Source organism: Mytilus californianus, unplaced genomic scaffold, assembly GCF_021869535.1.
Source record: "Mytilus californianus isolate M0D057914Y unplaced genomic scaffold, xbMytCali1.0.p SCAF_5, whole genome shotgun sequence".
Classification (NCBI taxonomy): Eukaryota; Metazoa; Mollusca; class Bivalvia; order Mytilida; family Mytilidae; genus Mytilus; species Mytilus californianus.
This window is the reverse complement of record NW_026262701.1, coordinates 63,879,415-63,896,859: the sequence shown is the minus strand read 5'-3', so window position 1 is coordinate 63,896,859 and position 17,445 is coordinate 63,879,415. Positions and strand designations below refer to the sequence as shown.

General features: G+C 33.2%; 1 protein-coding gene and 2 long non-coding RNA genes across 5 annotated transcripts in view; all 3 read right to left on the bottom strand.

Annotated features, from left to right (window-relative positions):
- The window catches only part of LOC127701140 (ranBP-type and C3HC4-type zinc finger-containing protein 1-like), a 494,271-nt gene that overhangs the window by 311,494 nt on the left and 165,332 nt on the right, over positions 1–17,445 (bottom strand). The window lies entirely within an intron of this gene.
- Positions 6,301–17,445, bottom strand: LOC127701197 (uncharacterized). Its single transcript, XR_007981859.1, has 2 exons — positions 17,162–17,445; positions 6,301–7,899 (listed from the first exon to the last, which is right to left on the bottom strand). It is a non-coding gene; the product is annotated as an uncharacterized LOC127701197 (long non-coding RNA).
- On the bottom strand, positions 11,018–16,427 carry LOC127701198 (uncharacterized). Its single transcript, XR_007981860.1, has 2 exons — positions 14,544–16,427; positions 11,018–13,689 (listed from the first exon to the last, which is right to left on the bottom strand). It is a non-coding gene; the product is annotated as an uncharacterized LOC127701198 (long non-coding RNA).

The following is a 17,445-nucleotide window of genomic DNA, read 5'->3' as shown; positions in this document are numbered from 1 at the left end:
TGACTATAAAGGGCAATAACTCCTTAAGGGGTCAACTGACCATTTTGGTCACGTTGACTTATTTGTAGATCTTACTTTGCTGAACATTATTGCTGTTTACAGTTTATCTCTATCTATAATAATATTCAAGATAAAAACCAAAAACGGCAAAATTTCCTTAAAATTACCAATTCAGGGGCAGCAACCCAACAACGGGTTGTCCGATTCATCTGAAAATTTCAGGGCAGATTGATCTTGACCTGATAAACAATTTTACCAATGTCAGATTTGCTCTTAATGCTTTGGTTTCAGAGATATAAGCCAAAATCTACATTTTACCCCTATGTTCTATTTTTAGCCATGGCGGCCATCTTGGTTGGTTGGCCAGGTCACCGGACACATTTTTTAAACTAGATACCCCAATGATGATTGTGGCCAAGTTTGGTTAAATTTGGCCAAGTAGTTTCAGAGGAGAAGATTTTTGTAAAAGATTACAAAAATTTACGAAAAATGGTTAAAAATTGACTATAAAAGGCAATAACTCCTTAAGGGGTCAACTGACCATTTTGGTCAAGTTGACTTATTTGTAGATCTTACTTTGCTGAACATTATTGCTGTTTACAGTTTATCTCTATCTATAATAATATTCAAGATAATAACCAAAAACGGCAAAATTTCCTTAAAATTACCAATTCAGGGGCAGCAACCCAACAACGGGTTGTCAGATTCATCTGAAAATTTCAGGGCCGATAGATCTTGACCTGATAAACAATTTAATATGTCAGATTTGCTCTAAATGCTTTGGTTTCAGAGATACAAGCCAAAATCTACATTTTACCCCCATGTTCTATTTTTAGCCATGGCGGCCATCTTGGTTGGTTGGCCAGGTCACCGGACACATTTTATAAACTAGATACCCCAATGATGATTGTGGCCAAGTTTGGTCAAATTTGGCCCAGTAGTTTCAGAGGAGAAGATTTTTGTAAAAGTTTACGGACGACGGATGACGGATGCAGGACGACGGACGCAAAGTGATGAGAAAAGCTCACTTGACCTTTCAGGTCAGGTGAGCTAAAAACTGCAAAATTTCCTTAAAATTACCAATTCAGGGGCAGCAACCCAACAACATGTTGTCAGATTTGTCTGAAAATTTCAGGGCAGATAGATCTTGACCTGATAATCAGTTTTACCCTATGTCAGATTTACTCTAAATGCTTTGGTTTCAGAGATATAAGCCAAAATCTACATTTTACCCCTATGTTCTATTTTTAGCCATGGCGGCCATCTTGGTTGGTTGGCGGGGTCATCGGACACATTTTTTGAACTAGATACCCTAATGATGATTGTGGCCAAGTTTGGTTAAATTTGGCCCAGTGGTTTCAGAGGAGAAGATTGTTTTTAAAAGCTAACAACGACGGACGACGACGACGACGGACGATGGACGCCAAGTGATGAGAAAAGCTCACTTGGCCCTTCGGGCCAGGTGAGCTAAAAAGTAATTAAACTTTCGTCAATTTACAACTTATCACTTTTTAATGTTTATGCATAATAAGGGAAACAAATTTTGTGATTTTTTTTTCTAAAACTTGATTTTTTAGCAGTGACGTAGTATGATAATAACTTACATGTACGTAAGGCAAACTTGAATAAAATGCTTCGCTGGGGCGCAGCTTGATACGACCGCAGAGGTCGAACCCTGAACAGTTGGGGCAAGTATGGACACAAAATTCAAGCTTGATACAGCTATGACTTTGGATTGTCATTAAATATTTGACACAGCATAGGTTTCTGACACAGGATGAATGTGGTGTAAGAACTGGAAAAAATTTAATTTACCTATTATGGTGGAATATCCATAAACTAAATTGTTTGTTAATTTCAATATATCAAAGAATATGTAGAATTCAATGTTTGATGTAATGTAATAAAGTTGAAATTTGGACCGTTTTTGTTCAATGTGGACCAATTTGGTAACATGTATAAATAATCAAAAATCTAAATACATGGGAGCCCATTTAAATACATCATAAAGGTATTAAAATAGAAAGTGACATCATAGTCATGGCTAAAAATAAACAAAAATCCTTAATCAGCAACATTTAAAGTAATATCTAAAAATAAAATTCCTTTGTAACCATAAAAGCCCATTTAAATACATCATAAAGATATTAAAATAGAAAATGACATCATAGTCATGGCTAAACATAGCAAAAAACCCTTAATCAGCATCATTTAACAGTAATATCTAAAAATGGAAATTACATCATAAAGGTATTAAAATAGAAAATGACATCATAGTCATGGCTCAAAATAAACAAAATCCTTAATCAGCATCAGCAACATTTTATAGTAATATCTAAAAATAAAATTCCTTTGTAACCATAAAAGCCCATTTAAATACATCATAACAGATATTAAAATAGAAAATGACATCATAGTCATGGCTAAACATAGCAAAAACCTTAATCAGCATCATTTAACAGTAATATCTAAAAATAAAAATTTCTTTGCAACCATAAAAGTAAAATAGAAAATGACATCATAATCATAGCTAAAAATAAACAAAAATTTTTTTTATTGGCAAATTTTAAATGGAGTTTATTATACTAAAACAATAAATTTGCAACCATAAACATGATAAAACCCCATTTAAACACATCATAAAAGTATTAAATAATTCAACTACATCATAAGGCTATAAAAATAGAAAATGACTTCATAGTCAAGGCTAAAGGTAAACAAAAAACCTTCATCAGCAAAATTTTATATTGGCAAATTTCCAATAAAGTTTATTACACTAAAATTGTTGGCAAATTTCCAATGCATTTATTAACAATAAAGTTATTGGCAAATTTCCAATTTACATAATTTAAAAGCAGTGTAGATGAGATATTTAAATGAGTTTGAATTACCAACCTTACACTGCTTTTAAATAATGTTCTTTACTCAATTATTTGTCTATTAAAATGGAAACCCTTGTTTTTTAACCTTTTTTCCCCTTATTCCTTAAACATTAGAGCCATAACCACCACCACCACCCCCCCCCCCCCCCCCCCAAAGCCAATTATTACTTTCCAATGTAACTTAAATTTCCAATATACATAATTTTAAATTTCAATTCCTCATGATATATAACCGTATCATTATTATTTTCTTTCATATATAAATCTGAAACAACCATCTTTAAATGGAAAATTTTAAAGAAAAAAAAAATGAAAAAAAAAAATCCTACCTCCCACACATTTTTTCAACCCCCTTTTGATTCATCATCCCCCACCTCAATCACAACCTTCAATTTGTGGTATGGTACATTGCAATACAATTTCACAGAGATCCATACACTTGAACACAAGTTTTTGTTGCAAACTAAAAAAATCCTTATTTTTGACCAATATTTGGCCCCTTATTCATAAATGTTTGAGCAATTAACCCCAAAACTCAATTCCTACTTTCTCTTCGTGATAAAAAATAACTAACTTAAAATGTAAATTTTAAACAAAAAAAAAAGGAAAAAAAAAAATTACCCCTTTTTTGACCCCCGCCCCCCTTATGATTCATCACCCCCACCCCCCTTTCCCCCCAAACCAAGCTCAATAACAGCCTTGCCTTTGTGGTATGGTACCTTGTAATACAATTTTAGAGAGATCCATACACTTGAACACAAGTTATTGTCTAGAAACTAAAAAATGCTTATTTTAAACCCCTTTTTAGGCCCCTTATTACTAAACGTTTTGGGCAATTACCACAACACTCAATTCCAGCTTTCCCTTTGTGAAATGGAACCTTGTAGTAAAATTTCAGAAAGATCCATACACTTACACACAAGTTATTGTCATGAAACTAGAAAAATGCTTGTTTTTTGCCCCCTTTTGGCCCCTTATTCCTAAAATTTTGAGGCAATTAACCCCAAAATCAATCCCAGCATTGACCCTTTGTGATATGGAATCTTGTGGTACAATGTCAAAGAGATCCATATGCTAACACACAAGTTATGTCTGGAAGTTACAAAAATGCTTATTTTCGGCCCCTTTTTGGCCCCTAATTCCTTAACTGTTGGTACCATAACCCCCAAAATCAATCCCCACCTTCCTATTGTGGTATTGAACCTTATGGTAAAATTTCATAGAGATCCATTCACTTAAACTAAAGTTAGAGTGCGAAAACCATTGTGTATTCGGACGACGACGCCGGACGACGACGACGACGACGACGCCAACGTCATACCAATATACGACCTCAAAATTTTTTTGCGGTCGTATAAAAAAATGGGGCGGGTGGGAGGATTTTATTTTTTAAATTTTATTTCATATGAAACCCTCTTGTGACTTGTTCTTCATATATGCAAGTGTATTAACTTATATCATGTATATCGATACATGTATAAGGAATCATACATAATTTTTCAAATTCTTAAATATATATCTCTGGTTGGCAACCACTGTTCTACATGTAATTGCCGCTTTAGAAACCCATTTATAAACGTGGAAAAATGCTTTTTTCAGTTGGACTACCTACACTGAATTTATTTTGCTTTCTAAGCGATGGTTTGTAGTCCCCATAAAATGAAGCAAATGTTTTGGTATGCAAAACAAATATTATGAGTACAGAATAAAATGAAAACTCAAATAGTGTTGAAAATGATAGGGTTGGTGCCAATGCAAGATGCAAATATAATTACAATGTAAAACTTGGAAAAGTTGTTGAATGACTCTATTAAGTGTATTGGGACAGAGGGTGTTTACTGTGCTGTTTTTCAACAAAAAACGCCGGAAAGCCATGGGTAAATCTAAGGGATTGCTATAATAAAATATGTATGTTTGTAGACTTTTTGAACTCAATATACGGTCATAAATCTAACAAGTTCGTGCTTGTGTCAATTTCTTTAATCCAGTCATGTTTTATTGTAACAATGTGTTCCACGATAATTTCTTGCGCTTTGGATATCGTTCACAGTCCTAATTTCCTTACACTAAGTCATTGTATAAATAAAAACATCCACGGTTTTTTATTCTCAGAACATTTGTGACGTACCGCGATTAACGTTCTTGGACACAGCGTATTACGTACTCGTAACCCGAATGTTTCATGCCCTTCTCGTAGGTAAGTAAGTAAGTAATACGAAAACCGAAATTTGAAACAGGAAGTTTTGAATGAAATGAAATTATCGACGGTTACCGGTAACGGAAATGAACAAAATCTGGAAAATCGAAATTTTTCAAAATAAAAAAAATCGGGGCGGGACGATTTCAGAGGGGCGGGCGGGCATGAAAATATATCAATTAATTTTAATTGGCCTAATGTTATAATAAACAGCTGCGCCATGAGCGCATGATACGCCCGTCGCTTTTTCAAAGAATAAAGTTCAATAACTTCTCAATGTCATATCAGAAATTCATGAAAAACTAAAGGGAGGTTATCTTAATAGATATAAACCAGTCACCAAAGTTTCATGATAACTGCTCAAAGCATTGACCGAAAACTGAAAAATACCCCCTTTTTTATGAATACAATCACATAACTCCGAAACGTAAAAACTAAAATTTATAAAAATCGATAGGGAGCTTACATCAATAGATATAAACAATTCACCAAAGTTTCATGAAAACTGCTGAAAGCATTTTTGAGTTAGTGTCCGAAAACTAGAGAACCCCCCTTTTTTTAATGAATAAAACCCCATAACTGGGAAACGTAAAATCTAAAATTTATAAAAATCGAAAGGGAGCTCATGGCAATAGATATAAACAATTCACCAAAGTTTCTTGCAAATTGGTGAAAGTGTTTTTGAGTTATTGTCCAAAACTGGAAAATCCCCCTTTTTTAATGAAAAATAAAATGCTCCGCTGGGGCGCAGCTTGATACGACCGCAGAGGTCGAACCCTGAACAGTTGGGGCAAGTATGGGCACAACATTCAAGCTTGATACAGCACTGAATTTGGATTGTAATTAAATATTTGACACAGCATAGGTTTCTGACACAGAATGAAAGTGGTCTAAGAACTTAAAAATTTTCAATTTACCTATTCATACATGTGATGGACTGTGAAACTCAGATCAGGAGATTGGGAAATTTTGGTCAGGAAATTAGGACTCAGATCAGGAGGTTTTTAATCGACATTAATTTTGTTGTAAATGTAACCGTGTGCTGTAAAAATGGTCTTTTAAAGTGTGTTTTCTTCAACTTTCCCTTGTACTTATAAAGTTTCTCCATCTTTATATTCTACATGTTCAATCTAACATTGTTTTTTTCCAGTATGTTCTTTAAATTTTTTACTTCATATTCTATAAAACAATCATTGCAACTAGAACATTTTTTTAGCTGTCTGCAAATAGTTTTTATTTATTTTTTTTTTCTCTTGCAAATAGTTTTTATTTGCAAACTCAGAAATTCATTCCATCTGTAAAGTTAGGGTCATAGTTATTATATAAATTTCAATTTAAGCCTTAAAAGGAAGTATAGAATCCTCAAATAATTTTCAAATTATTATTTTTTTATTTGTCCTAAGACATTTAAAATCATTTAATAACCATCCTTTTATGATTATTTGTTCAATTTATATTTTATTTATATTCTTTTAAAAATTTTCATTATTAAAAGGAAAGTAACTTAAAACAGGATAAATCAAGGGAAGTAACCCAATAAATACACAGTTTTTGTTACACAACGGCAGTTAGCCTGAGGTAAAAATCGTTGCTTACCAGTATGTTTGACACCCAAGCTGACAAGTGAAGCCATATAATTATGCATGTTAATTGATTTACAGGTAAAATATAACTTCAGGTAATGTCAGTTACACCAGATGCCTGAGATGATATGTTGGGCAGAAATTTTTCATTCATGAAAAATTTCATACACGGGATTTTTTCCTCTTCAACGGGAGGTCGGGAGGAGACCCCTGAAAACAGGATTATTGTACTCCCTTCGGGAGGTTCACATGTATGCCTATTCAAACCATATCATTATTATTTGCTTTTATATATAAATCAGAAATAACCAATTTAAAATGGAAAATGTTAAAGAAAAAAAAGGAAAACCCCCCCCCCCCCCAATTTTTTGAACCCCCTTATGATTCACCGCCCCCAAACTCAATCCCAGCTTTCCCTTTGTGGTATGGTACCTTGCACTACAATTTCAGAGAGATTCATACACTTGAACACAAGTTATTGTCTGGAAACTAGAAAAATGCTTGTTTTTTGGCCCCTTTTTGGCCCCAAATTCCTAAACGTTTAGGGCAATTACCCCCAAACTCAATTCCAGCTTTCCCTTTGTGATATGGAACCTTGCAGTACAATTTCATAAAGATCCATACACTTACACACAAGTTATTGTCCTGAAACTAGAAAAATGCATGTTTTTTTTGCCCTTTTATGGCCCTTAATTACTAAAATTTTTAGTGAAAACCCCCAAAATCAATCCCAGCCTTCCCTTTGTGATATGGAACCTTGTAGTACAATTTCATAAAGATCCATACACTTACAAACAAGTTATTGTCATGAAACTAGAAAAATGCTTGTTTTTTGCCCCTTTTTGGCCCCTAATTCCTAATATTTGGAGGAAATTACTCCAAAAATCAATCCCAGTATTCCCTTTGTGATATGGAACCTTGTAGTACAATTTCATAAAGATCCATACACTTACAAGCAAGTTATTGTCATGAAACTAGAAAAATGCTTGTTTTTTGCCCCTTTTTGGCCCCTAATTCCTAAAATTTGGAGACAATTACCCCCAAAATCAATCCCAGCATTCCCTTTGTGATATGGAAACTTGTGGTACAATGTCAGAGAGATCCATACACTTGCACACAAGTTATGTCTGGAAGTTACAAAAATGCTTATTTTTGGCCCCTTTTGGCCCCTAATTCCTTAACTGTTAGTACCATAACCCCAAAAATCAATCCCCACCTTCCTTTTGTGGTATTGAACCTTATGGTAAAATTTCAATGAGATCCATTTACTTAAACTAAAGTTAGAGTGTTAGAGTGCGAAAACTAATGTGTATTCGGACGACGACGACGACGCCAACGTCATACCAATATACGACCACAAAAATTTTTTTGCGGTCGTATAAAAATTAAGAATCTAAATACACGGTTAGATTCGGCATATCAAAGAACCCCAATAATTCAATTTTTGATGAAATCAAACAAAGTAAAATTTTGGACCCTTTGGACCTCAATGTGGACCAATTTAAAAACGGGGCCCAAAATCCAAAAACTTAATACACGGTTAGATTCAGCATATTAAAGAACCCCAAGAATTCAAGAATAAAACCCCATTGAAATTGATCAAGAAATAAGCAATTTATACGAGGTATCTTCTTTTGCACAATACTGTGCAATTGATTATTTCTTGCTATTGCGCAATACTGTACAATTGACAATTTCTTGCTATTGCGCAATATTGTGCTATTGGATATTTCTTGCTATTGCGCAATACTGTGCAATTGAAGATTTCTTGCTATTGCGCAATACTGTGCAATTGAAGATTTCTTGCTATTGTGCAATACTGTGCAATTGAAAATTTCTTGCTATTGCACAATACTTATTATATAATAATTTACACATCCTGTTTGGTATGTATCTCCTACCATATCATTATTATTTGCTTTTAAATATAAATCAGAAATAACCAACTTAAAATGGAAAATTTTAAAAGAAAAAAAAAAGGAAAAAAAGAAAGAAAAAAGAAAAAAAAAAATCCCCCCCCAAAATTTTTTGAACCCCCTTATGATTCATCATCCCCAAACTCAATCTCAGCCTTCCCTTTGTGGTATGGTACCTTGCAGTACAATTTCAGAGAGATCCATACACTTGAACACAAGTTATTGTCTGGAAACTAGAAAAATGCTTATTTTTGGCCCCTTTTTGGCCCCCAATTCCTAAACGTTTCGGGCAATTACCCCCAAACTCAATTCCAGCTTTCCCTTTGTGATATGGAACCTTGTAGTACAATTTCAGAAATATCCAAACACTTACACACAAGTTATTGTCATGAAACTAGAAAAATGCTTGTTTTTTGCCCCTTTTTTGGCCCCTAATTCCTAACATTTTGAGGCAATTACCCCCAAAATCAATTACAGCCTTCCCTTTGTGATATGGAACCTTGTGGTACAATGTCAGAGAGATCCATACACTTACACACAAGTTATTGTCTGGAAGTTACAAAAATGCTTATTGTTGGCCCCTTTTTGGCCCCTAATTCCTTAACTGTTGGTACCATAACCCCCAAAATCAATCCCAACCTTCCTTTCATGGTATTGAACCTTATGGTAAAATTTCATGGAGGTCCATTCACTTAAACTAAAGTTAGAGTGCGAAAACCAATGTGTCTTCGGACGACGCCAGACGACGCCGGACGACGACGACGACGACGACGACAACGACAACGCCAACGTCATACCAATATACGACCAAAAAATTTTCAATTTTTGCGGTTGTATAAAAACCCAAAACTCGGAAACTTAAAATCTTAAATTTATAAAAAACGAAAGGGAGCTCACGTCAATAGATATAAACAATTCACCAAAGTTTCATGTGAATTGGTTCAAGTGTTTTGAGTGGACGGACAGACAGATGGACGAACAGTCGGACAACGGTATACCATAATATGTCCCGTAAAAATAAATATATACCAAGACCTTCATGGAATACGTTTTTCATGCAGAGTATGTCGTTTAAATTAACGAAGTGCATCGATACAAGAAAATATGTACCATGATCATTTTTATTCTACTAGAAATCTAATAAGACTAATTGGCTTATTAGGTGTCTACAATGTTGTCAAGATAATTATGTGTTATTACCACATGTTTTATTAAGTATTTAGACTCATAGAACAGTTTCTTGAAAAGGAGGTCAATTTGTTTTACCAGCAATACGTCATATATTTAGAACAAGAGTGCACACGCTGAAAAGTTCTCTCCTGCTTTACTGACCATTGATTTCATGTTGAAAGTCCTAAATATAAAGTTTTACTACAAGTATCACATTAACTTAACATGACCCAAGAAAATGAGGTCAAGGTCAGATAAACCAAGCCAGAAATACATGTACACCTAAAAATCATTCCATACACCAAATATAGTTGACCTATTGCTTATAGTATACAAGAAACAGACCAAACCATGAAAACTTTATATTGACTAATGAACCGTAAAAATGAGGTCAAGGTCAGATGAACCCTGCCAGACAGAAATGTTATCTTGTTTAATTTTGTTGTCCTCGCTCTCCATTTTGATGGTACATGTACCAAATTTACTATGATACACAGTGGGAAAACAAGAAGTAAATAATGTATGGTACTGAAAATAAGCCACACAATATAGCTTTCCAATATGAAGGTTGGTTTCAAATATCTAAAGGCAACATCAATGTATTAAGGACAAACGGAAGGATATACAGACAGAGGTAAACCTGAGTATACAATATAATATTTCTACCACAAATCACATAAAAACATGTATAATTTTACTGTAATAGGCTTTGAACTAGCTTTCAGTAACTGCAAGGAATCTAAGATTAGCACTTTGTGTCTTATCTTTATCTGTTTTTATTTGTGTTTTTTTGTGTGCTTGGCACCATTTTGATGAGTCAAGCGATTTACAACTGATTTTAAAAGTGTGTTTTTATGTTGTGATGTAACAGCACTGTCCAAGGTAACAGGGAGGATTGAGTGCTCACAATTATGTTTAACCCTGCCACATTCTTTATGTGCCTGTCCCAAGTCAAGTTGATAGTTGTCCCATTGGCACCTTATTTTTGTAGGAATACAATGTATATTGTTTAATTTATTTTCCATGTCAAATGTCACACATTTGTAACATCTTAATGAATAGTAAGTCATTATCCCTTTTACTGGATAAAATATGTTAAACAGGCATTCTGAGAGTATTGCATGGCAATACATAGTCCCCTACCGGATAAAAAATTAATTGTACTGGAACAAAATGCTAACTTGATCTATAACTGGTCATGGTGTAAACTATATAACAAATATCAAGTCAATATCTTCAAGCATGACAAAAAAAAGTGTGGAAAACTGATTATTTAAGTGAATTTTCTAAGTCCAAGGACATAACTCTGCACAAAATCATCAGATCGAAACAAAATTCGAACTTGGTCTGTAACTTGTCATGATAAAACTATATATCAATTATCAAATCAATATCTTCAAGCATGACGAAAAAAAAGTGTGAAAACTGATTATTTGAGTGAATTTTCTAGGTCCAAGGACCATAATTCTGCACAAAATCATCAGACCGGAACAAAATTCGAACTTGGTCAGTAACTTGTCATGATAAAACTATATACAAATTATCAAATCAATATCTTCAAGCATGACCAAAAAAAGTGTGAAAAACTGATTATTTGAGTGAATTTTCTAAGTCCAAGGACCATAGCTCTGCACAAAATTATCAGACCGGAACAAAATACGAATTTGATCTGTAACTTGTCATGCTAAAACAATATATCAATTATCAAATCAATATCTTCAAGCATGAAGAAATTATAAAATGCTTCGCTGGGCGCAGCTTGATACGACCGCAGAGGTCGAACCCTGAACAGTTGGGGCAAGTATGGACACAACATTCAAGCTTGATACTGCTCTGAATTTGGATTGTGATTAAATATTTGACACAACATAGGTTTCTGACACAGAAAGAATGTGGTCTAAGAACTTGTATTATTTTAATTTACCTATTATGGTCCAATGTCCAAAATCAAAATACATGGTTAGATTCAGCATATCAAAGAACCCCATATATTCAATTTTTGTTGAAATCAAACAAAGTTTAATTTTGGACTCCAACTTGGACAAACTTGAAAACTGGGCCCATAATCAAAAATCTAAACACATGTTTAGATTCAGCATATCAAAGAACCCCAAGAATTCAATTTTTGTTAAAATCAAACTAAGTTTAATTTTGGACCCTTTGGACCTTAATGTAGACCAATTTAAAAACGGGACTTGAAATTAAAAATCTAAATACACGGTTAGATTTGGAATATCAAAGAACCCCAAGAATTCAATTTTTGTTAAAATCAAACTAAGTTTAATTTTGGACCCTTTGGACCTCAATGAAGACAAATTTAAAAAACAGGACCAAAAATTAAAAATCTAAATACACGGTTAGATTTGGAATATCAAAGAACCCCAATACTTCAATTTTAGATGAAATCAAACAAAGTTTAATTTTGGACCCTTTTGACCTCAATATGAACCAATTTGATAACGGGGTCCACAAATAAAAAATCCAAATACATGGTTAGATTCAGCATATCAAAGAACCCCACATATTCAATTTTTGTTGAAATCAAACAAAGTTAAATTTTGGACCCCAATTTGGAACAACTTGAAAACTGGGCCAAAAAATCAAAAATCTAAATACATGTTTAGATTCAGCATATCAAAGAACCTCATATATTCAATTTTTGCTAAAATCAAACAAAGTTTAATTTTGGACCCTTTGGACCTTAATGTAGACCAATTTGAAAACTGGACCCAAAATAAAAAATTTAAATACACTGTTAGATTCGGCATAACAAATAAATAAATGTGATCAAAGATTTTACAAATCTAATGCGCCATACTGTGCAATTAAAGATTACTTCTTGAAATTTTTCAATATTTGAAATTTGAAAAAAAAAAAATATTTGAAGAATAATTCTTTTTAATTTCTGAAATCTAAAATGAGAAAAAATTGACCCCCCACAATTTCTTTTTATCCCCCCCCCTTTTTTCCCCAAAAAAATTCTTTCCCTCAAGATATGGTCATAATCTCAATTCAAATTTCCAATGGAGTTGGCAACCATAATTACCCATTTAAATTTACCATAGTGCTAACTTAATCTATTTTATAATAGAATTAAAAATATACTGTCAAATCTTTCATATGGATTTTTTTGTAAAAAAAAAAGATGCAACATTTGCAGATATTTTTACTGGTCTTCCTTTATAGATATGCATTTCTTTAAACATAATTTAAAAGCAGTGTAAGGGAAGTAACCAAAACGTTGTATTTTGATTACCTCCCTTACACTGTTTTAAATTATCTTTATTGTTCATTAACCATTACTTTATACATAATTTAAAAGCAGTGTAAGGGAGATAATCTCAATGATGTATTTGATTTATCTCCCTTACACTGCTTTAAATTATGTTTTGTACAAAAGTATTTGTCCATTAACCAGGACAACCTTGTTTTTCCCCCTTTTTGCCCCTAATTCCTAAACGGTTTGAGCCATAACCCCCCAAAGCAAATCCTAACCATCCCTTTGTGGTATGGAAACTTGTAGTTTAATTTCAGAGAGATCCATACACCGTTCCACAGTTATTGTCTGGAAACTAGAAAATGCTTATTTTTGGCCCCTTTTTGGCCCCTAATTCCTTAACTGTTGGTACCATAACCCCCAAAATCAATCCCAACCTTCCTTTTGTGGTATTTAACCTTATGGTCAAATTTCAAAAAGATCCATTAACTTAAACTAAAGTTAGAGTGCGAAAACCAGTATGTCTTCGGACGACGACGACGACGACGACGACGACAACGCCAACGTCATACCAATATATGACCACAAAATTTTTTTGCGGTCGTATAAAAACAGGACCCAAAATTAAAAATCTAAAAATACGGTTAGATTTGGCATATCAAAGAACCCCAATAATTCAATTTTTGATGAAATCAAACAAAGTTTAATTTTGGACCCTTTTGACCTCAATATGAACCAATTTGATAGCGGGTCCACAAATAAAAAATCTTAATACATGGTTAGATTCAGCATATCAAAGAATCCCATATATTCACTTTTTGTTGAAATCAAACAAAGTTTTATTTTGGACCCCAATTTGGACCAACTTGAAAACTGGGCCAAAAATCTAAAATCTAAATACATGTTTAGATTCAGCATATCAAAGAACCCCATATATTCAATTTTTGTTGAAATCAAACAGTTAAATTTTGGACTCCAACTTGGACAAACTTGAAAACTGGGCCCATAATCAATAAAATGCTTCGCTGGGCGCAGCTTGATACGACCGCAGAGGTCGAACCCTGAACAGTTGGGGCAAGTATGGACACAACATTCAAGCTTGATACAGCTCTGAATTTGGATTGTGATTAAATATTTGACACAGCATAGGTTTCTGACACAGAAAGAATGTGGTCTAAGAACTTCAATTTTTTTAATTTACCTATTATGGTCCAATTTCCAAAATCAAAATACATGGTTAGATTCAGCATACCAAAGAACCCCATATATTCAATTTTTGTTGAAATCAAACAAAGTATAATTTTGGACCCCAACTTGGACAAACTTGAAAACTGGTCCCATAATCAAAAATCTAAACACATGTTTAGATTCAGCATATCAAAGTACCCCAAGAATTCAATTTTTGTTAAAATCAAACTAAGTTTAATTTTGGACCCTTTGGACCTAAATGTAGACCAATTTAAAAATGGGACCCAAAATTAAAAATCTAAAAACACGGTTAGATTTGGCATATCAAAGAACCCCAAGAATTCAATTTTTGATGAAATCAAACAAAATTTAATTTTGGACCCTTTTGACCTCAATATGAACCAATTTGATAGCGGGCCCACAAATAAAAAATCTAAATACATGGTAAGATTCAGCATATCAAAGAACCCCATATATTCAATTTTTGTTGAAATCAAACAAAGTTTAATTTTGGACCCCAATTTGGACCAACTTGAAAACTGGGCCAAAAATCTAAAATCTAAATACATGTTTAGATTCAGCATATCAAAGAACCCCATATATTCATTTTTTGTTGAAATCAAACAAAGTTTAATTTTGGACCCCAACTTGGACCATTTTGAAAACTGGGCCCATTATCAAAAATCTAAACACATGTTTAGATTCAGCATATCAAAGAACCCCAAGAATTCAATTTTTGTTAAAATCAAACTAAGTTTAATTTTGGACCCTTTTGACCTCAATGTGGACAAAGTTGATAACGGGGCCCAAAAATCAAAAATCTAAATACATAGTTAGATACAGCATATCAAAGAACCCCATATATTCAATTTTTGTTGAAATCAAACAAAGTTTGATTTTGGACCCTTTTGACCTCAATATGAACCAATTTGATAACGGGGTCCACAAATAAAAAATCTAAATACAAAGTTAGATTCAGCATATCAAAGAACCCCATATATTCAATTTTTGTTGAAATCAAACAAAGTTTAATTTTGGACCCCAATTTGGACCAACTTGAAAACTGGGCCAAAAATCTAAAATCTAAATACATGTTTAGATTCAGCATATCAAAGAACCCCATATATTCAATTTTTGTTGAAATCAAACAAAGTTAAATTTTGGACTCCAACTTGGACAAACTTGAAAACTGGGCCCATAATCAATAAAATGCTTCGCTGGGCGCAGCTTGATACGACCGCAGAGGTCGAACCCTGAACAGTTGGGGCAAGTATGGACACAACATTCAAGCTTGATACAGCTCTGAATTTGGATTGTGATTAAATATTTGACACAGCATAGGTTTCTGACACAGAAAGAATGTGGTCTAAGAACTTCAATTTTTTTAATTTACCTATTATGGTCCAATTTCCAAAATCAAAATACATGGTTAGATTCAGCATACCAAAGAACCCCATATATTCAATTTTTGTTGAAATCAAACAAAGTATAATTTTGGACCCCAACTTGGACAAACTTGAAAACTGGTCCCATAATCAAAAATCTAAACACATGTTTAGATTCAGCATATCAAAGTACCCCAAGAATTCAATTTTTGTTAAAATCAAACTAAGTTTAATTTTGGACCCTTTGGACCTAAATGTAGACCAATTTAAAAATGGGACCCAAAATTAAAAATCTAAAAACACGGTTAGATTTGGCATATCAAAGAACCCCAAGAATTCAATTTTTGATGAAATCAAACAAAATTTAATTTTGGACCCTTTTGACCTCAATATGAACCAATTTGATAGCGGGCCCACAAATAAAAAATCTAAATACATGGTAAGATTCAGCATATCAAAGAACCCCATATATTCAATTTTTGTTGAAATCAAACAAAGTTTAATTTTGGACCCCAATTTGGACCAACTTGAAAACTGGGCCAAAAATCAAAAATCTAAATACATGTTTAGATTCAGCATATCAAAGAACCCCATATATTCAATTTTTGTTAAAATCAAACAAAGTTTAATTTTGGACCCTTTGGACCTTAATGTAGACCAATTTGAAAACTGGACCCAATATTAAAAATCTAAATACACAGTTAGATTCATCATAACAAATAAATAAATGTGGTCAAAGATTTTACAAATCTAATGCGCCATACTGTGCAATTAAAGATTTCTTCTTGAAATTTTTCAATATTTGAAATTTGAAAAAAAAATAATATTTGAAGAATAATTCTTTTTAATTTCTGAAATCTGAAATGAGAAAAAATTGACCCCCCACAATTTCTTTTTACCCCCCCCACCCTTTTTCCCCCAAAAAATTCTTTCCCTCAAGATATGGTCATAATCTCAATTCAAATTTCCAATGGAGTTTGCAACCATAATTACCCATTTAAATTTACCATAGTGCTAACTTAATCTATTTTATAATAGAATTTAAAATATAGTGTCAAATCTTTCATATAGATTTTTTTGTAAAAAAAAAAGATGCAACATTTGCAGATATTTTTACTGGTCTTCCTTTATAAATATGCATTTCTTTAAACATAATTTAAAAGCAGTGTAAGGGAAGTAACCAAAACGTTGTATTTGGATTACCTCTTTTACACTGTTTTAAATTATCTTAATTGTTCATTAACCATTACTTTATACATAATTTAAAAGCAGTGTAAGGGAGGTAATTTCAATGATGTATTTGATTTATCTCCCTTACACTGCTTTAAATAATGTTTTGTACTAAAGTATTTGTCCATTAACCAGGACAACCTTGTTTTTCCCCCTTTTTTGCCCCTAATTCCTAAACGGTTTGAGCCATAACCCCCCAAAGCAAATCCTAACCATCCCTTTGTGGTATGGAAACTTGTAGTATAATTTCAGAGAGATCCGTACACCGTTCCACAGTTATTGTCTGGAAACTAGAAAATGCTTATTTTTGGCCCCTTTTTGGCCCCTTATTCCTTAACTGTTGGTACCATAACCCCCAAAATCAATCCCAACCTTCCTTTTGTGGTATTTAACCTTATGGTAAAATTTCAAAGAGATCCATTCACTTAAACTAAAGTTAGAGTGCGAAAACCAATGTGTCTTCGGACGACGACGACGCCAACTTCATACCAATATACGACCGCAAAAATTTTTTGCGGTCGTATAAAAAGTGTGGAAAACTGATTTGCCGGACTGACGGATGGACAGACGGACGGAGTGCAAACCTAAAGTCTAAAAACTAATAAATGTTGTATATAACGAAATTTGGACCTTAATCTACTGTAATACACATCATTAATTAGAGTATTTATTCCAGT